General features: G+C 38.9%; 1 non-coding gene across 1 annotated transcript; it reads right to left on the reverse strand.

Moving 5' to 3' along the window:
- Positions 1-17282: 17282 nt before the first annotated feature.
- On the reverse strand, positions 17283-17365 carry trnal-uaa (transfer RNA leucine (anticodon UAA)). Its single transcript has one exon. It is a non-coding gene; the product is annotated as a tRNA-Leu (tRNA).
- Positions 17366-22802: the final 5437 nt, after the last annotated feature.

Raw genomic sequence — 22802 nt, forward strand, 5'->3', positions numbered from 1 at the left:
TACTCCCCTCCGGGTCTCAATTTCATTGCCCACAGTTGATGCACTATCTAGTGCCCCTCCCAAGGAGTCCAAGACGGCCAGGTACTCTGCACTGCTGTTCAGCCTGTAAGCTAAAACGAAAGTGTGACACTTGTCCCTGACTCAAACACACTGGGATGCAACCCTCTTGTTCCTCTTGCTGATTCACGATATGGCAGCTCAGCTGTTTGTTCCACAACCTAACTTGTGGTTGGAGGCCAGCCTGACTATATCTAGACTGTACTCCCCAGCCTGTGCCTCTTTGATCTTTGAGCCCCTTGCCATTGACTACTGCCCAGTGCACAATGCACCTGTCACTTCAGGTTCCCTCAACAGGTGGTGAGGTCCACTGGAGGCCGGACTCACATCGTTCTCTTGTACTGAGCCCGGTAGGGTCCCATTGGCAGAGGCCAAAAACAGTAAATATTTATAAAAGTATTCACTTAATATGCATTTGCTTTAAGGAAGACATTTATGAATATAAACAAGTATAAAAGTAGTTGTTCAAATTGTCAATATCTGCTGTGATCATAAGTGTTTCTTTTTGATTTGTAAAACTTGGAATGGTTAGTTTAACAACACATCCTTTTAAAACTTGTTGGAATATAACATGAATGAAAATGAAATACACTTAGCTGCACCCAAGTAGTATCTACACTATGCAGTAATAATTTATGTATTCATATAGGATGCGTTTTAGAAGGAAATGTCCTGAAGAATGTATCCAAATAAAGAGGAAATGTAGGAAACATTTATAATACTGGATTGTGTTTGTAGTTTGTGTGTGTGTGTGTGTGTGTGTGTGTGTGTGTGTGTGTGTGTGTGTGTGTGTGTGTGTGTGTGTGTGTGTGTGTGTGTGTGTGTGTGTGTGTGTGTGTGTGTGTGTGTGTGTGTGTGTGTTGTCTATGTAATACATTTGTTCATTGCATCCATCAGTTGTGACTGTATTTAAGTAAAATTGTATTTCATTACCACTTACTGTTTTCAGAACAGATCAGTTAATAAGCAGGTAATTTTTGAATGATCTTTAAATTCTAAAAGCAAAAGCAATACATCTTGTTAAAACACATTTCCCTTTGTTACAACAGCAAAAGGGAATGACAATCGAAATCAGGATGATGGTGAAATTTTGTTCCATCAGAATTTTTAAAGCGACCAGTCCAGAGCTTGTTACTGTAATCAAACATGCCCGAAGATTTTCCTGATCATGACTATACCTGTCTTGCTCATGCAAAGGTGGGTAATTCAGTGAACCACAGCCACTTAGCCATGATTCATAGAAGACTCATATCAAAATAAAATACTGAATTAAATTCATTATTAGATTGTTAATAAAGCTGACAAATATTCTAAAAGAAAATCTCAAAATTAAGTTTATTGATGTCTGTACATAACATGTCCAATCCTTATACTTCTCCCAATTCCAATCTGGTGATCAGTCTGCCACCTCTTGCAGATGTTCTCCATTTTTCACTTTTTCACTGGCACAATGTTTTTCTATTCAAATGACGTGTATTTGAATGCAAATTTAAATTAGACAGCATGTGAGTGACAACAATGAGCGGATGTGTTCATGCCATACACTGCACACACTTTACAGAACATATCTGGAACATCTACCCAGGAACACACGGATCCAGCGAGAGGAAGCAAAGGTGAAAATCAGAAAAAATATTGATAAGGTTTGTGATTTTGTTTTGTTTTTTTCAATTATTTATACTCTCATCATATCATATCATACGGGCCAGATCTCACACGGGACCCTTGACTTTGACATAGGTGACTTAGAACATAAACAAAACACCCATTTTTGACCAAAAATCAGAAAAAAGCTGTTACTGAAAAGCTGTGTCAGCAGTACAGTGACTTTATTGCTTTAGTCACACCTCAAACATATTTCTTCCTAACAAACAATAAAATTGTTTAAAAGGGCTTTCAAATGTAAAGTAATTTCTTTTCAAATATTTTTTTTAACGTCTACATTTGAAAAGACATTTTTTTTGTCGATGCAGTTTCACGGCAGCTCTGTCATCCAGGTTTGTAGTGAAAGTAATGTGATTCAAAACTCCATCCGTATATCCTCTCCATGATCTCCTTCATCTTTTCTCATGATTGTGACGCTCTTTCTCCCTGAATTATTAAAACCAGTTCCCTGCAAAGTGAGAGCTACTTGAATTAGGTTTAATCTGTTATCCAAAAACAGCAGTGCTGCCATCTACAGTATTGATCTACAGTATTGATCAGTTCATCAATAGTCTAATGTAGAAGTCTATAGACATCAATGACAGTCAATGAGTTGAAAGATAAGTCCATTTTGAAATCTGAAACTTTAAGAAACACAAAAGCAGAGCTCCGTCTTCTGCTTTGACATGTAATTTCTACATTTTCATCATTGTTCTGTCTTTTCTCTTCCAGATATGTCACTTAACAATTACTCCCACTCCTCCCATGACTCCCTTCTTCATCCTGACTATTCCTCCCATTCCTTCATGATGGAGTGCTTATTCACCAGGCCATTCTCCTCAATCTTTATAGTCATCAGTGCCATTACCATTGTCCTCCTTCTCCCACTCTGGATCTTCATCCTCTACCTGGGTCTCCAACAATGGCGCTCCAACTCTGCTTCAGAAAAGTTGAGTCATTCAGATGCCTTCACCTACCACATGGTTACCATGGAGCTGTCAACTGTCCTAGGCTCCATCATCACTTGCTGTGGTATATACAAAGCTGATGCTGTTTTAGCAGACCTTGGGCAATTTTTTGCCTCTTTCTGCTGGTATGGTGAGACATGGTTTCATGTCCTGGCCTGTTTGGAGCCCTACTTGGCTGCCGTCCATCCCATCACCTATCGGATCCTTAGAGGACAGAGGGCGGTTGGAATCAGAAATATCATCATTGGTTGTGTTTGGATTTATTGCTGTGTAGGAACAATTCTCTCAAAATTTATGCGTCTTATTTTTTTTGGAATTCAATTCTTCTTTTTGATTGTCTCCTTAATCGTCATCTCCTTCTGCGGCCTTTCTGTGATCTGCCTTCTGATTCGTCCAGGGCCAGGGGAAAAAGGTGGAGACAGGGGCAAGGCTAATCAGTCAAAGAAAAGGGTCTCTTACACCATTGCAGTTATGATGGGAGTGTTGTGGTTGAGGAGTGTTACCAGCTTTGTTTGGTTTATTCTTTTTGTGATATCAGCCAAAATTAATTGTGAGTTGGTATTTAGTGGAATATTTATGAATCTCCCTGCCACTCTGATGTTACCTCTGATGTTTTTACAGAGAGCAGCAGTATTCCCATGCTGTAACAGCAAATGAATCAAAAAGACTGAATGAAATCTACTCACTTTTTATGTCTTTGCTTATTTGGGGTTGGAGGCTAAGATGGATATTTCAAATGTCCATCTCAACAGCATCACTTTCCTCTGGCTGACCAAGATATTCGAAAAATCACATCTTGAAATATCAGGTCATGTGATTCTTGAATCATTGCTGAACTGTTAATCTCATAAATGATTGATTCTCGATTCTGCTCTCCAATCACTTTGGACTAATCTTTTGTTTTTCAATGAAATTTGGCTCTGTCAAACTGCACTATTCATCATCTGTTCATCTTCTACCGCTTATGATGGGCTGTACTACAGAGGAAACAATCTGAGCAGGGATAGCTATACTTCCATCTCCCCAAACACCCTCATTTGCTCTATCAAGGGAATCGTGAGTCATAACCCAAAGCTCATGTCCATAGGTAAGAGAAGGATCTACACTATGATCTACACTATGCAGTAATAATTTATGTATTCATACAGGATGCGTTTTAGAAGGAAATGTCCTGAAGAATGTATCCAAATAAAGAGGAAATGTAGGACACATTTATAATACTGGATTGTGTTTGTAGTTGTGTGTGTGTGTGTGTGTGTGTGTGTGTGTGTGTGTGTGTGTGTGTGTGTGTGTGTGTGTGTGTGTGTGTGTGTGTGTGTGTGTGTGTGTGTGTGTGTGTGTGCGTTGTCGATGTAATACATTTGTTCATTGCATCCATCAGTTGTGACTGTATTTAAGTAAAATTGTATTTCATTACCACTTACTGTTTTTAGAACAGATCAGTTAATAAGCAGGTAATTTTTGAATGATCTTTAAATTCTAAAAGCAAAAGCAGTACATCTTGTTAAAACACATTTCCCTTTGTTACAACAGCAAAAGGGAATGACAATCGAAATCAGGATGATGGTGAAATTTTGTTCCATCAGAATTTTTAAAGCGACCAGTCCAGAGCTTGTTACTGTAATCAAACATGCCCGAAGATTTTCCTGATCATGACTATACCTGTCTTGCTCATGCAAAGGTGGGTAATTCAGTGAACCACCGCCACTTAGCCATGATTCATAGAAGACTCATATCAAAATAAAATACTGAATTAAATTCATTATTAGATTGATAATAAAACTGACAAATATTCCAAAAGAAAATCTCAAAATTAAGTTTATTGATCTCTGTACATAACATGTCCAATCCTTACACTTCTCCCAATTCCAATCTGGTGATCAGTCTTCCAACTCTTGCAGATGTTCTTTTTCACTGGCACAATGTTTTTCTATTCAAATGACGTGTATTTGAATGCAAATTTAAATTAGACAGCATGTGAGTGACAACAATGAGCGGATGTGTTCATGCCATACACTGCACACACTTTACAGAACATATCTGGAACATCTACCCAGGAACACACGGATCCAGCAAGAGGAAGCAAAGGTGAAAATCAGAAAAAATATTGATAAGGTTTGTGATTTTGTTTTGTTTTTTTCAGTTATTTATACTCTCATCATATCATAAAAATTAGTGATTACAATGACAGATAGAAACTAGAAGAACATGTTGGTGTTGATTTCCATTACATTGATTCATTCATGGTAACCTTCATGAATTATCTCATTACCTGTTGATATTTTCAGAGCAGCAATCCCCACATTGCCAGTGGTTTTTGAGTATTTTAACCAATCCACAAAATATTGTGTTCTATGACTACATAAGCAGCAAAACTGCTAAAAGAAATGGAAGACCCTCTTCTCTCATTAGAAAAAAAAGAAGGGTTGCTTCTTCCTTCTTCCATTCTTTAGTGACAGACCATAGAAAAGTCTGTAAGTAAATTATATTACTGGATTAGCAAACACATTGTATATCATTTATTTCTGTGTTGGTTGTCAGTTATCCAGGTCATGGTTATCCAAAGCTGTTGAAATCAATCCACGGGACTTTTTTAAAATTCATGAAGATATTTCATCTCTCATCCAAGAAACTTCTTAAGTTCTGAAGAATTGAAGAAGTCTCTTGGAAATTAAGAACGCACACTCTAGTATGTTAGTCATCAATCAAACCCATGCATATTAGTGTGTACAGGCCACTGTAATACACATAACCACACACAAGGGGGCCTGAAAGCCTGCAACGGGAAGTAGAGTGGCAGGCAGCCCCTTTGTGGATCGCCCAAATGAACATCTGGTAAGGGGGACGGCGCCTTGCTCAGGGGCGCTTTGGCAGTGCTCTGGAGGTGAGCTGACACCTCCCACTGTCAGTTCACACTCTGGGTGTTTTTGGGCGGGGGCGGGAATCACACCTTCGATCTTGGAACATTGGACAACCCGCTCTACCACTGAGCCACTGCCACTGATACAAGTCCATTGATGTTCGAGGTCGGGCACTGAGCTGAGGAAACCCTCAGGATTGAGTGAAGGCATTTATCAGGCAGACGGCTCCTGTGTAATTTTTTGTCTTGCTTCATTAGAGAGAAATATTGTTCACACAAGTCTGTTATATACAGAGCGTCCGAGCAGCTTGGGTGCGCAGCTGGGGTATTGCATCGAGGATGAAACATGCAAACTCAGCAGAAGACACACAGGTTTACCTGTTACCTTTCTGAGCATACATTTTGACTCCCACCTGCTTCAAACCCCCTGCTCTCAGCGTCCACCTTCCTTTCAGCCATTTTTTTGAGAATGAAGAGTAGCTAATTCCAACCTCTGCTCTGACTCCTGATAAAAAATTAAACCAAAACCTGCTTGCTACGCTGCATTGACTTCCCCTACGGTTGCATTGTTGGGAATGTAGTTTCCTTCTAATAGTAATTAAAAATCATCCTGCGGGCAATAAATAATTCATTACAAGCCAAATCTCACACAGGAGTCTTGACTTTGACATATACGCCTGAGATAATTAAAAAAACACCCATTTTTGACTAAAAATCAGAGAAAACAGCTGTTACTGAGAAGCTGTGTCAGCAGAATAGTGACTTTATTTCTTTCCATCAAACAATAAAATCAGTGAAAAGGGATTTCAATGTTAAAAGTTTTTTTTAAAATATATATTTAACATCTACATTTGAAAAGACTTTTTTATTTGTTGATGCAGCTTCACAGCAGCTCTCTTTCATCCAGGGTTGTAATGAAAGTAATGTGATTCATCTTCAACATGATCTCCTTCATCTGTTCTCATGATTGTGATGCTCTTACTCCCTGAATTATTAAAACTCATTCTCTGCAAAGTGAGAGCTACCTGAATTTGGTCTAATCTGTTATCCAAAAACAGCACTGCTGCCATCTACAGTGGATCAGTTGATCAGTATTCTAGTATAAAAGTCTATAGACATCAATGGCAGACAATGAATTGAAAGAAGTGTCCACTTTGAAATCTGAAACTTTAGGAAACAGAGAAGCCCAGCTCCCTCTTCTGGTTTGACATGTAATTTCTACATTTTCAACATTGTTCTGTCTTTTCTCTTCCAGATATGTCACTAAACAATTCCTCCAACTCCTCCTATGACCCCCTTCTTCATCCTGACTCCCCCCATTCCTTCATGATCGAGTGCTTTTTCATCAGGCCATTCTCCACAATCTATATAGTCATCAGTGTTGTTTGCACTGTCCTCCTTTTTCCGCTCTGGATCTTCATCCTCTACCTGGGTCTCCAGCGATGGCGCTCCAATTCTGCTTCAGAAATGTTGAGTCATTCAGACGCCTTCACCTACCACATGGTTACCATGGAGCTGTCAACTGTCCTAGGCTCCATCATCACTTCCTGTGGTATATACAAAGCTGATGCTGTTTTAGCAGACCTTGGGCAACATCTTACCTATTTCTGCTGGTATGGTGAGACGTGCTTTCATGTCCTGGCCTGTTTGGAGCCCTACTTGGCTGCCGTCCATCCCATCACCTATCGGAGCCTGAGAGGACAGAGGGGGATTGGAATCAGAAATATCATCATTGGTTGTGTTTGGATTTATTGCTGTGTAGGAACAATTCTCTCAAAATTTGTGCCTCATATTTTTTTTGGAATTCAATCATTCGTTTTGATTGTCTCCTTACTCGTCATCTCCTTCTGCGGCCTTTCTGTGATCTGCCTCCTGATTCGTCCAGGGCCAGGGGAAAAAGGTGGAGACAGGGACAGGGCTACTCAGTCAAAAAAAAGGGTCTCTTACACCATTGCAGTTATGATGGGAGTGTTGTGGTTGCGGTGTGTTTTTAACATTGTTTGGTTTCTTCTTTTTATTACATCATTCGATATTAGTTGTGAGGTAATCTTTAGTGCAATATTTATGAATCTCCCTTCCACTCTGATGTTACCTATGATGTTTTTACACAGAGCAGCAGTATTCCCATGTTGTAACATCAAATAAATCAAAAACACTTTCGTGAATGAAATCCATTCAGTTTTTTGTCTTTGCTTATTTGGGGTCAGGAGGCTAAAATGGGTATTTCAAATGTCCATCTCAACAGCATCACTTTCCTCTGGCTGACCAGGACATTCCAAAAAATCAGACCATGAAATATCAGGTCATGCGATTGTTGAATCATTGCTGAACTGTTAATCTCATAAGTTCTTGATTCTCTCTTCTGCTCCCTAATGACCTTGGACCAATCTTTTTGTTTTTCTATGAAATTTGGCTCTATCAAACTTTGCACCATTCATCATCTGCTCATCTTCTACCGCTCATGATGGGCTGTACTGCAGAGGCAACAATCTAAGCAGGGATAGCCATACTTCCATCTCCCCAAACACCCTCATTTGCTCTATTAAGGGAATCGTGAGTCATAACCCAAAGCTCATGTCCATAGGTAAGAGAAAGACTGTAGATTTACTTGTAAACTGAGGGCTTTGCCTTTTGGCTCAGCTCCATCTTCACTACGACAGACCTGGCCGGGGGTTTCCTGGTGAAATGGAAACTTTTGGATAAACTGTGACTAGCACAGAAGGTCACTATCAGAACTTCACTAGAGTTCAGATCGGGGAGGATCCAGGTTCTCAATTTCATTGCCCACAGTTGATGCACTATCTTGTGCCCCTCCCCAGGAGTCCAAGAGGGCCAGGTACTCTGCAACGCTGTTTAGCCTGTAGGCTCAAATAGTAGTGTGACGCTTGTCCCTGACTCAAACGAGCAGGGATTCAACCCTGTTGTTCCTCTTGCTGACTCAATATGGCAACTCAGCTGTTTGTTCCACAGCCTAATCATGTCACCTGACTATATCTAGACTGTAACCCTCAACCTGTGCCTCTTTGATCTTTGAGCCCCTCGCCATTGACTGCTGCCTAGTGCATACTGCACCTGTCACTTCAGGTTCCCTCAGCCGGTGGTGAGTCCACTGGAGGCCGGACTCACATCGTCCTCTTGTACTGAGCCCGGTAGGGTCCCATTGGCAGAGGCCAAAAACAGTAAATATTTATAAAAGTATTGACTAAATATTCATTTGCTTTAAGGAAGACATTAATGAATGTAAACAAGTATAAAAATAGTTGTTCAAATGGTCAATATCAGCTGTATAACTGTTTGGATTTGTAAAACTTTGGAATGGTTGGTTTAACAAGACATCCATTTCAAACTTGTTGGAATATAATATGAATGAAAATGAAATACACTGAACTGCAACCAAAGAGTATGTACACTATACAGTAGTAATTTATGTATTCATACAAGATGGATTTTAGTGGGAAATGTCCTTAAGAATGTATCCAAATAAAAAGGAAATGTAAGACATGGATTGTGTTTGAAGTTTGTGCGTGTGTGTGTGTGTGTGTGTGTGCGTGCGTGCGTGCGTGCGTGCGTGCGTGCGTGCGTGCGTGCGTGCGTGCGTGCATGCGTGCGTGTGTGCGTGCGTGTGTGTGTGTCTTGGTCTATGTGTGTTGTCTATATAATATACCTGTACTGGTAGATTACATCCACCAGTTGTCACGGTATCTAAATAAAATTGTATTTCATTACCACTTACTGTTTTTAGAACTGATCAGTTAATAAGCAGGTAATTTTTGATTGATTTTTAAATTCTAATTAAAACCAGTGTGTATGGTTAAAACACATTTTCCTTTACTACAACAAAAGAAGGGAATGACAATCAAAAATGGGATCATGGCGACATTTTTTTCCATCAGAATTCTTAAAGCAACCAGTCCAAACCTTTTTAATCCAAAATGCATAATGATTTTCCTGACCATGACTACACCTGTCTTGCTCATGCAAAAGTGGGTAATTCAGTGAACCACAGCCATGTAGCCATAAGTCATGTAAGACTCATATCAAAATATTGAATTGAATTAATTAGATGGATAATAAAATAACACAAATGTCAAGTTCAAACATATTTCCAAAGAAATATCAAAAATAAATTTATTGATCTCTGTAAATAATATGTCCTATCCTTTCAATTCTCCCAATCCCAATTTGGTGATCACTCTGACAACTCTTGTAGATGTTAGTCATTTTTCACTTTTTCACTCCCAGTTTGTTTTTCTATTCAAATGACATGTATTTGAATTCAAATTTAAATTAGACAGCATGTGAGTGACAAGAATGAGAGTATGTGTTCATGCCATATCCTGCACACACTTTACAGAACATATCTGAAACAGCTACCCAGGAACACACGGATCCAGCGAGAGGAATCAAAGGTGAAAATCAGAAAAAATATTGATAAGGTTTGTGGTTTTGTTATTTTTACATTCGTCATATCATAAAAATTAGTGATCACAATGTCAGAAAAGAAACAAGAAGAACATGTTGATGTACCAATGGCTTTTGAGCGTTTTGACCAATCCACAGAATATTGTGTTCTATGACTGTAAGCAGCATTACTACCAAAAGAATTACTGGACTCTTCTTTCATCAAGAAAGAGGTTGTTTCTACCTTCTTCGATTCTTTAGTTCTAGACAATGAAACACAAAGTTTGAAACATTTGAAAAGACTTTTTTTAGTATTGGGACAGCTTCACGGAAGACAGGGTTCAGGGTTGCAGTGAAGGTAATGTGAATCAAAGCTCCATCCATTCATCCTCTCCATGATCTCCTTCATCTTTTCTCACGATCGTGAAACTTTTTTTCCCTGAATTGCAACATATTCCCTGCAGTGTGTGAGCTTCTTCAAATTGATCTCATCTGTTATCCAAAAACATCACTGCTGCCAACTACAGTGGATCAGTTCCAGTTCATTAGTACACTACCGTAAAGTCTATAGATATCAATGTCAGTCAATAAGTTAAAGAAAACTTGACACGTAATGTCTACATTTTCATCATTTTTCTATGTATTCTCTTCCAGATATGTCACTAAACAATTCTTCAAACTCCTCCTATGACTCCCTTCTTCATCCTGACCTTTCCTCCAATAATGCCGAATTCATGATGGAGTGCTTATTCAGCCGGCCATTCTCCTCAATCTTTGTAGTCGTCAGTTTCATTTGCACTGTCCTCCTGCTCCCGCTCTGGATCTTTATCATCTACCTGGGTCTCCAGCGATGGCTTTCCAACTCTACTTCAGAAACGTTGAGCCATTCAGATGCTTTCACCTATCACATGGTTACCATGGAGCTGTCAACTGTCCTAGGCTCCATTATCAGTTGCTGTGGTATATACAAAGCTGATGCTGTTTTAACAGACCTTGGGAAATGTCTTACCTATTTCTGCTGGTATGGTGAGACGTGCTTTCATGTCCTGGCCTGTTTGGAGCCCTACTTGGCTGCCGTCCATCCCATCACCTATCGGAGCCTCAAAGGACAGAGGGGGATTGGAATCAGAAACATCATGAGTGGTTGTGTTTGGATTTATTGCTGTGTAGGAACAATTATCGCAAGATTTACACCTCTTGTTTTTTTTGGAATTCAATTATTCATTTTGAATTGCTTCTTGATTGTCATCTCCTTCTGCAGCCTTTCTGTGATCTGCCTCCTGATTCGTCCAGGGCCAGGGGAAAAAGGTGGAGACAGGGAAAGGGCTACTCAGTCAAAGAAAAGGGTCTCTTACACCATTGCAGTTATGATGGGAGTGTTGTGGTTGAGGTGTGTTTCCAATATTGTTTGGTTTCTTCTTTTTGTGACATCAGTAGATTTTATTTGTGAGGTAATGTTTAGTGGAATATTTATGAATCTCCCTGCCACTCTGATGTTACCTCTGATGTTTTTGCAGAGAGCAGCAGTATTCCCATGTTGTAACACCAAATGAATTAAACAGATTTTTGTCAATGAAATACATTCAGTGATTATTGAATCATTACTCAACTGTTGATCTCAAAAGGTCTTGATTCTCTGTTTTGCTCACCAATGACTTTGGACCTATTGTCAATAAAATTTGGTTCAGTCAATCTTTACCCTATTTATCTTCTGTTCATCTTCTACCTCTTATTATGGGCCTCGTCTGAGCAGGGATATCCATACTTCGCTCTCCCCAGACACCCTCATTAGCTATTATGTAAATGGGAATTCTGTGTCTTCCCCATTCCAGCTGAGAAACACAGTCTCTCCAGCATGTCATGGGCCTTCACCAAGGCCTCCCCCTGGTGGAACATGCCCAGAACATTACCCCAGTTGGAGACAGTTGGCATTAATTTGATTTGAGGAGACATTTATGAATGTAAACAGGTATAAAAGTAGTCGTTCATATTGTCAATATCTGGTGTGTTTGTTTTGATTTGTAAAAGTTGGAATGGTTCTTCTTCTTCTTCTTTTCCTTTCGGCTTTTCCCTTCAGGGGTCGCCAAAGCAAATCAATTGCCTCCATCTAACCCTGTCTTCTTCATCCTCTTCTCTCACACCAACTACCTTCATGTCCTCTTTCACTACATCCATAAACCTCCTCTTTGGTCTTCCTCTAGGCCTCCTGCCTGGCAGTTCAAAACTCAGCATCCGTCTACCAATATATTCACTATCTCTTGGAATGGTTAGTTTTACAATATATGTTTCAAACTTGTTGGAATATTATTAAGTGAATGACACTTAGCTGCCTCCAAAGAGTATTTACACTATGCGGTAATGACTTATGTATTCATACAGAAAGCATTTTGGTGGGAAATGTCCTTAATGATGTATCCAAATAAAGAGGAAACGTGGGACACAATTACAGTACTGGATTGTTTGTGTGTGTGTGTGTGTGTGTGTGTGCGTGCGTGCGTGCGTGCGTGCGTATGTGTGTGTGTGTGTGTGTGTGTGACTGTGTGTGTGTTTCGTCTTTGTAAAAAAAAATTCATAAAAAATTTCAGTTGTGACTACTTTTCCCTCTAAGCAATTGCGCACTGCTCGTACATTCTTAGTGCACAAGATAATTTATGCAGCGCACAAAATAAAATTGGATACAAATTTGATATTAGACCTAATCTAATTCATTAGATCATTACTATTGTTTTCTGTACCATTTTGCGTTGTAACTCAGCGAGTGACAGGTGTCCAGTAAATGAATGATACGATCAGGTCCACTGACGTTACCCAGCCAATCATAGCATTGACGGTGCTGCATGTGCACCCTGCTATACGCGCCGTGCAGGTTACCTAGTTAACAAATGGAAAAGAACGGGCAGCGACATACCCACTCACCAAGCCAAAGTAAAAAAGAAATGCGGTTCCTTTAAGATGGAATGGTTGTTGTATTTGCAAATACAACAACAAACATACAAATACAACAATACAACAACAAACGGTGAAACTGGGTGATCTTTTTTTCTTTTTGAGAAAGTTCAAAGCAAGAAGCAGACAGGACCATTTACCTGGACAAAGTACGACCACGTGAAAAAAAGGGTAACATTTAAGTAAGATTTGTGCATATGTGATTGACAGAGTATTTCCACCAGACTAGCTGGATCTGGTGATCCCCAATGCCCAGACAGGAATTTTATGGCTGGCTACATTCTGGGCAGCTGGGATACGTTCAAAACTCTGTATCTGGACCCACTGGATATGGAAGACGTTGAGGATGTGTACGTCTTCACCTTCATGACAATCGGAATCACAGCACTGGGGTTTGGAGTTTTCGTGCTGCGTCGCAAGCCGAGAAAAGTGGCAACACAACAGAACCAGAGTAAAAGAGGATTCGACCCAAGCTGTGGAAGCAATGGCCAGAATGCAAGACGCAAGCAAGGACACCATGGCTCTGATGACGAATGATGCCATGGCCAGGATGAGTGACAGGCAGGACGATGCCAATCTCAGTTGAAGGAAGACATCACTGAAAAGCTGGAGAGATTGGGAAAACATGGAGGCTGTGGCCAGGAACCGCAATTCTGACACCATTGACTAAAAGAGATGGCAGGCACAGAGTTCAACATCATCTCAGCCACACAAATCAAGTAATTAAATCGGCACCGACACCATAAACTTTTCCAGAAACATCATACGGAATGGACTAATGGCTTCTACTCGTCAACCCTTTATTTTATTTTCAGACTTTTTTGTCGATGTTTGAGAACTGATGAAAGTGGCATCTGCTGTAATGTATGGAAAGAAAAAAATAAACTGAATAAATAAAACTAAAAAATCATGGTTTAAACGCAGAAAAAACAGCTGAATATTATCAATGCGTAACTTAGTTTATTTACATTTATTATTTATTGTCCATCCAGAAGTGATCGTTATGATGTAAATGATACACTTTTTTGTGGTTAGGGGTCAGCTGAAGAAAATAAAACACATAAATGGGGAGACTTTACATGCAAAGAATGGATCTGATTATTTTGCTAACATATTTAGGGAAAAATCACATTCTTTCTTCAAGATTCTGACCTGCATTTACCATACGAATAACTATTTGTATTTACGCCATAAAACTCAAGTGTTTTGCAAGAAAGCTTTTATGCAAGGGTTAACCCATTTTAACCCAAGTGAACAATTTTTAGATTTTTGTAATGATTTTCATAATCATTGCATAAAATGGGAATACAAACATGTTGGAACTTCCAAAACTCCTTTATATCAAGTAAGAAAAGAAATACAGGCTGTCCTCAAATGAGGACACTGGGTTGATATGTATACATTCTGGCCAAATAAAAGAATATTTCCATTTTCAGAAAACAATAAATATAAATGGTTTCTACTTAATAAAAAATGACAAATGAACAAAAAACACTTCTTTACCATGTTCAGAAGCAGCTCATTCCTTAGAATGATATGGAAGAAACAGTCAACACCTAAGGTTACAGTACAATTTTTACAATATGTTCTTTGGTTGAGGACATTTCCTATTGACTTAAATTCTTGCCGCCAAAGCTATACATTCTTTATTGGTTGTACTTTGTCATGATTTGTACCAATTGTAACACATTCGTTGTCCACCCATTTCACAATGGGAATTTCTTCATTGTGATCAAACCTGTAATCATATGTTCCTCTCAGTTCTTTTTTCATTGCATTTAATTCCTTCAATGGACACTTGCTAATCCTGTTTTCCCTCATTGTTCCCGTGGCATTGAATCCCAAATTCTTCAAATGACTATATTTTCAAAGTATACATTATAAGAGAGGCGACACGGTGGCGCAATCAAATCAATATTTGATGGTTATGATTAGAGGTGACAATAGCTGACGTGAAAATGGAAAACAAGACGTTTTGGCACTTTTTGGAAGTGAAGTGGAAGAACGCTTATTAGCCTTTATGAAGTGACGCACAAACGTTTAAACAAGGTATTTTCTCTGCTCTGTGCAGGAACAGCAGTGGCAGAATGTAACTGCTGGGTAGACAGAACCAGATTCCCGACATCTGTACCACACAGCGGACACTGTAACTCAAAATGGGTGAAGAGACCAGAGCCATGCAAACCAGATTCCCGCCAAACCTCAGCAGCAGCACTGCCATTATGGCCGTGATGGTGATGAAGGCCCTGTGTTTTAAATTGTCGCCCCTCTTTGTGTTTCTGCCCTCATCGCCTGGTCCAGGAGCGACAAGGACACGAAGAACAGAAAGGCTGCAGAAGGAGATGATGATCAATGATGAAACCAAATTACAGAAAAACAAAATCACGGTGAAATTTCGTTCTGTCAGAATTCTTAAAGCAGCCAGTCCTGCACACAGAAACCAAACACACCCAATGCTGATATTTCTGATCATAACTCCACCGGTCTTGCTCATGTGTAGATATGTGATTGGGTGAACCACAGCCATGTAGCGCTCAACGCAGGTGAGAACGTGAAAGCTCATCTTGACACATGAGATAATGGCAAACATGTTACACCCCACTCGAATCATCTGGGGGTGATCCAGGAAGGCACCACCACAGCAGACAATGGACCCGCTGATGCCAAGCATTTCCATGGCGACCATGTGGTAAGTAAAGATGTCTATGGGATTCATTGCTTCACCATGCTGCTTTCTCCAGTGCTGCAAACCACAGAAGAGGATGAAGGTGGAAAGAGGGAGGAGGAGGAGGATGTTGGTGATGGTAAAGATGGAGAAGATAGAAGAACCAGGTGTGGAATTGAAGCAGCTGTCAAGGTAGGGGGTAGTGGAGGAGTTGGAGGGAGAGTGGGGTGGGGGGAGGGAAGGGAGTGAAACATTTGAGGAGGAAGATGTGTTGCTACACATTACACCAGGCCTGATGAGAGGTGGAACACAAGGGAAGGAGAGAAGGGTTGATGTCTTAATCATCAAAACTGGATAAACTGGAAGTTTAAAAATAGAAGGTAATTTTTGAACCATCTTTAAATTCTAATTAAAAGCAATATATCTGGTTGAAACACAATTTCCTTTGCTACAGCAGACCAAGTTGTAAATGTACTGCATTCACGTTCATTGTTAAAGTTTATTGTCATATCAAGTAATTCCCAACTGCTATTGAAAATTTTAAAAATAATTTTCTATAATGCTGCATTATGGCCACAATAAGTGTTACTAATTTATTAATACGAGTATCCATTAAAAAATGTATATTGTGATTTTGAATGTTCAATTAAGAACTACATAGTTCTCACATTTTTAGATGGTAGGAACTTAATTAAAGTATTTTTTAACAATAAAATCAATTCATGAAACAAGCCTTTGTCATTTGAAATTTACCATTTTACACCATGTATTATTCATATTGGCTTTATTATATAAATAACAAAAATTTACTTCAAAAATTAATGTAATATTTGTCAGATTTCAAGTCTATAAACACTGAAATACTAAAAATTAAAAAAAATAAACATTTATGCTCTTTACTCCTGATATTATTGGAGATGCTGACCTTGTTGGGAGCACTCGTCTCTCGTCTTCAGTATCCCTGATGACTGATCAGTGGTTGCAGACTTTTATCACAATGTGTGTGCAACCATTCTGTGATTTCTTTTTATAAGTCAGGTCAGTGCAGGACGTTGAGCTTTTTGCATGTTGACAAATTAATGCAATGTTTAATCTGTTTACATTTCGAAGGCAAATGTCCTCAGAGTTCAGGACATTTAGAACACTGGTAGTGATGCTGTATCTTAGTTGATGATTCCAGCAGGGATTGGCGCATGTATTTGTATATATTTGTAAATCCATGTTTAACCGCACCAAAATCAAATTAGGCAATGCAATTCCACAGACGGGATTAAATTAAACAATCAAATTAATGTAATTAACTACCCAAACCAGGCAGTGAATGCTGAAAAAAAAAGAAAGTGTGTTTCATTACAAAAAAATGACCATAAAATGAAAAAAATCATATAAAAAAATATAAATATATGAAATCGTATAATATAATCTTTAATAATATAATATAATTGCATCTTTAATTCAAATTTTTTAAGATATTATATCACAAATGTATTGATATAGCAAGGCCAGTAGTGATAAACAATAGGAGTTCATTTTAAATAAATAAAAATAAATAAGTCCTTTTCCACTCCAAAAATTGCATATACAGTATATATACAGTACATATATATAGCACAGTGCAGTGGTTAGGCAGTGAACTGACTACTACTACTGCCAGTTCACAGTCCAAATATTTTGGCCAACCCGGCTTTCGGCCCCTTGTCGAAGGCTTGTTGGACTGAGCTACTGCCTCACTAAAATTATCTACCAGGAGTGGGGTTCGAACCCACGCGGACAAACATCCATTGGATCTTAAGTCCAACGCCTTAACCACTCGGCCATCCTGGTACTTGTTAAACACACAAAGTCATTAACACCTGAACTCCTATGTGAGCACTACTGTTTTCACACCTGAACAATCTGAAACTCAGACATAAAAGTCAAAGAATCCTTTTATTAACACGTGACTGACTGCAGTTCGAGAAAGATTTGACTTTTGTTTTTAAAAATTCTTCTCTTGTGGTCATGAAGGCAAACCACACATCATCGCTGTAGCTGGAAGGACCAACACTCCATCTGGCCTTTGAAATTTCGTTGTACCGTCTGTGTATGTGTATAATGACAATATAGAAAGTTTGACTTGACTTTTGACTACTTTGTCAGGATTTAGTCTTGTGTTGTTGTTTTCTCTGTCTGTTTAAATACAGGAATGCAATGTATTATTTACACAACTTAAATATGGTTTACAGTAAATGTTGGTGGAACTTGTGGATAAACCTTTTTCACATCATGTTTTTGACATGTTTGTCATTGGCTCCTTTGTGTATGGATTGGGTTTTTTTTATTTTTTTTAATGTTGTTGCTGTTTTTTTAGGGGGTCAGGGGTGGATTATGTTGTCATTTCAGTTATGTATAGCACACATGAACTTTTGTATATATGATGTAATTTTTCATAAAGAGTAAAAGCAAAACAAAAAGAAACAAGTTACAAATCCCATTTTGAACATTTATTTGACATTAATCTGCAATCAAATATCAGTCTGATTCAAGAAACAATTCAATTTTCACAATCACAAACTTTGTTCCTTCAGACTAAAGGATCTTTTCCTACATTGCTCAAGTATATCTAACAGAAAACTCCTTTTGCGTCATTACTTGTAAAAAAAAAAAAAAAAGAAGAAGGGAGGAATTAGAAGAGGCGTGTATTGACATTACTATGGATGCAGGGCAGAGACAGAAAACTAAAAAGATGGAGAGAAAAACAAGAAATAAAAATGTTTAATGAATGTTCAAATTCGTGGACACAGTGGTGAGGTAGCTTTGGAGTGACACTGTGATTACCTTTATAACACACACTCAACTTTGAAGCCCAGGCATCAAATGTCAGTTCAGCCTCTGACTAAACTCCTCTCAGCACACTCATGAAGTAGATTATGGCGCATTAGCAGTCAACGAGAGCTCAGTCTTTGACCTTCTGAGTGAAAGCAAAGTTACAGTAAATCCACTTTTTCATGCCAGAACAAAACCCCAGTTATTCCTCCAGAGTGTTTCCCCGTTATACTGAAGTTTGCTAGGCCGGTTCTGTCACGCTTGCAGAGCCCCGTGATACACACACATTTGGACTAAAGTTCAGTATTTTCAATCCACAAGTTGACCCAAATAAACCAAATCCACTGCTGCGGACAACAAGTAGGCAGAAATGTTCCCTTTTCATCAACTTGCTTGTTTTGTCACTGAACTCGATGTGAGATTATTGTTAGCTGGGAGCAACATGCAGACAGGGCTGCGAAAATCTGGAAAACCATCTGTGACTTTAGTACATCCCCACAGTTTTGAACATTACAGTGTCAGGACAAAACTATGGTGGCTTTGGAAACAACTTAAAAAAACAAAATAGTCATGAAAAAAAAAAAATCACTGTGTAGTGTGATTGAAAACTAACATCCAAACCACAAATACTGATGCCATCTATCATAATAAAATCCTTCAAATAAACTCACCTTGTCTGCAGTCTACAATTTCTGATCTTTTTAATTTTCTGTCAGCTGTGTGTCTAGACTGTAAAAACTGAGCTGCTGACCATATACATATTAATTCATGTTTGTATACCGGCACAATTGCTGGTGACTTGTTTTGCATGTTGTATATCTAGTATACACAACTTCAAATCCATTTGCATTGTGTTTTCATTTATAGTTTTCTTTTGCGATGTGTCACTCATTCTACAAGATACACCTGAGGATATAAGTTCATGCACACGGATCAAAATATCCTTAAAAAGTCTCCAAATGAATCATATCAAAAAGTGTATTTTTTGAACAGTTTTTATCAAAACTAGCTTGTGAAATTTCCTGACTCCTTATCAAACTCCTGATTGGCATTGCATTGCCTCAACACGGCAGCCAGATGTGAAAATAATGTTGCTGAACCAGATGTATATTTTTTTTTATTTGCCATGGATCTTATTTAACCATGGCATAACTAACATCTTTTATTTTGGACATGACAACTGAAGAAGAGATACCACAGCAGGTGTGAACCCCAAGATACTCAACAACTTTGCAACAACTATGTGGTAGGCTAGGATGAAGTTGCAGGGAGGGAGGATGGAGATATTGGTGATAGTGAAGGCTGTGGTAGTGAAAGTGCAAGTTTTCATGTCAGTTTAAACTCACCATTTCTGTAGACCATTGACTGTGATCAGTCTTAGCCTCCATTGTGTGTCAGAACTGTGACATTTCTATATTTATTGACTCTTATGCTTTATGTGCGTGTGTGTGTGTGTGTGTGTGTGTGTGTGTGTGTGTGTGTGTGTGTGTGTGTGTGTGTGTGTGTGTGTGTGTGTGTGTCCGTGTGCGTGCATGTGTGTTGGTATAATTCTATGTTCTTTGCATACTGTTTATCTAGTAAAGATTACGTATTCACTTTACTTTGCATTGTGGTATTTGTCACTGACAGAGAATGGGATTCTCTCCATAAGCACAATGTAACCTGTCGTCGCAACTGTCTATATAAATACATCTGAGTCATCATACATAAGATTTATTTAATCATTTAAAGCTACACATAAACTATACTTGTTTTTGACTGATCGGTGTACAGTATTCATAAAAAGAATGAAGAACATTTTCATGATTACAATTTTGTATTACAGGTAGTCCTCAACATAGGAAACCTAATTGGTTCATAGAGGTTGTTGATTTCTCGGAAACAATGACTGAACATAACATATAACAAAATAATGAAATTATATACAGTGACAGGTCCTTTCAAGTTATGTCCTTCTTGATTCCATGTTTGTTTGTTTTTTTAAAATGCAAAAAAATTGAAATCAGGTTTGCGTCCTTTCACTCGACGTCTATCCGCCCCAAATATTGGAATTGTATAATCACTACAAAACCATTAAAAGCATAAAATATCATATTACTGTACAAAAATAAGAATAAAAACTTATAATATACTAAATAGGTCTAAGGTACATGGAAATTTCCCCTGCTCTAACTGTGGTCTACCACATTATGTTGCTCGTTTGTTTAATGTGTGAATTAAATAATCTTCAGCAGCAAAGATTAGGAGGGCATCACACAGTAACCATGGTGATAGATGATAAGTTAACAGGGAGACATTGACAACTTTGTCTTGAGGCTCAACATAACTAAATTTTAAGTCTTAGGTGGGACTCACATCTGAGAGATTTACCATCTGCTGCTCTTACAGCACACTAGCTTTCCAGCTCTCTGCAAAAAGAGTAAAGGTAACACCAAACTGCTGGGCAGACCCAACCAGATCGTAGACCACCACAAGCCACATTTTTCCCATTCATCCAGCTGTTGTAAGGAATACAGAGAAGTGCTGAGAATGCTACCCATGAACCTGAACATCAACACTCCTAGTATGGCCATGATGGTGTAGAAGACCCTTAAATTTATCTGACCCACTTGCTTTCTACCCCCACCTCCATCCCCTGGCCCCGGACGAATCAGAACACAGACAACAGAAAGGCTGCAGAAAGAGATTAAAAATATGGTGAGGGAACTGGAAAAAAAGACCAAGGTGACTATGAAAACACGGTCACTGATGCACAGTTGAGCTGTCCCAGCCAGGGATAACAGCCACGCACAGCCGATGGTGATGTTTCTGATTCGGATCCCTTTTTTCTCTCGCAGGCGCCGGTAGCTGATGGGGTGAACTACAGCCAGGTAGCGCTCCACACAGGTCAGTACATGAAATGTTTTCTGCCCGGTTAAGTTTACAGAGAGAAAGTAGACTCCAACTGCCACCATTTGTGGGATGCTGAGGTGGAGACCTAAGCAGATTATTAAGGAACCGAACACACTCATCAGTTCAATGATGACCATGTGGTAGGTGAAAAGGTCAGAGTGGCTAATTTTCACGTTGTTGCACTGTTGGCGCCATCTCTGGTGACCAACATGGAGAATGAAGATGTACAGAGGGAGTAAGAGGAGGAAGCTGCTTATGGTGAAGCTGGTGATCATGCAAGTACCCGTTGTGGTGCTGGAGCAGCTGTACATTATAGAATAGATGCTCACAGATGAAAGGAGAGGGAGGGAGGGAGGTACGGAGGTGTAGGGGGAAGATGAGTTGAATGACATATTTGTGGGTAGCCTGAGAAAAAAACATGGAAAGACAAACAAAATTATATAAAACTGAATTTGATTGGATTGTCATAAACTTACCTTGATGGAGCTTGCGGTCACTGCGTTATGTGCACCACAGAACCCTTAGTAATTATGTCACATTCTAGTTTGTAAAGTTTACACTATGATAATTCATTGCAAACTTGCCTGTGCCTGATGTGAGTGAGCAACTTTGGAGGCAGGATGCTGGTCACCCAGTCAGAAACCAAGAATGGCACTAATATATTTCATACTACTATTCCATTTAATGAAAAAAAAATTTTTTAATTCTTTTTTGTTGAGTGGTAAAGAAACAAATCTGGGTGGACTGAGTCCAACTCTCACACTAGCGACCAATGACCTTCAAGCTCTGGCCCTCAACCACTGACATCTTGTTGGAATTGAGGCCAGGGAAGTTCAGATGCCCTGCAAAATCAACTCATTTTGTGACCCATAAATTAAAGTAATATAAATATAAACTAATATAATATAAACTAGGTCAATGTCGAGTTAACACTTTTGTACCTTTTAGGGTGCAAAAAGGCAAAATTTTGAATTCAGGGGTGTCGCAGGATGTTGCAGTCTCTGACTGCCTTGATTTATCTGCAACGGCTGTGAAGATATTGGTGGACAGACACATAAACACTGACAAATACAACACATCACTGCTTCTCAGGATGTAATAATGCACAGGAAGAGTTTGTATGTCTATTAATTGATAAAAAATTTGTTTATGTCTTTTTTTCTCTCCAAAATTTAAGGGTTTGGGATTTTTTAATAGAGTGGAACATGTTAAAATCAATTTAAATTAGAAATATTAATTTGAAATACCAGCAGAACAAGTTAAATCTATAATAGTTCCAGTTTTCCTCCTGTCCTCTGTATCCTGATTTGACTCCCACTCAATCCACACATTCTTGTTACCTGTTTTGCTGCAGCCATCTGTTTTCCATCTCCAGTCAGGCTCCATCTACATAAACTCTGCTCAGACCTCAGTTATCTCCTAAATTGTCATTGATACGTTCTAATCTTCGACATTCTTGGTCTTTCTTTTGATTTTACTTTTTTGGCTGTGCCATTTTCGATCTTCTGATGACCTGTATAGGATTTTATTTGAATTAAATTATGAATGTGGACTTCTTCCCTGG

Source organism: Antennarius striatus, chromosome 23, assembly GCF_040054535.1.
Source record: "Antennarius striatus isolate MH-2024 chromosome 23, ASM4005453v1, whole genome shotgun sequence".
In the NCBI taxonomy this organism is placed as follows: Eukaryota; Metazoa; Chordata; class Actinopteri; order Lophiiformes; family Antennariidae; genus Antennarius; species Antennarius striatus.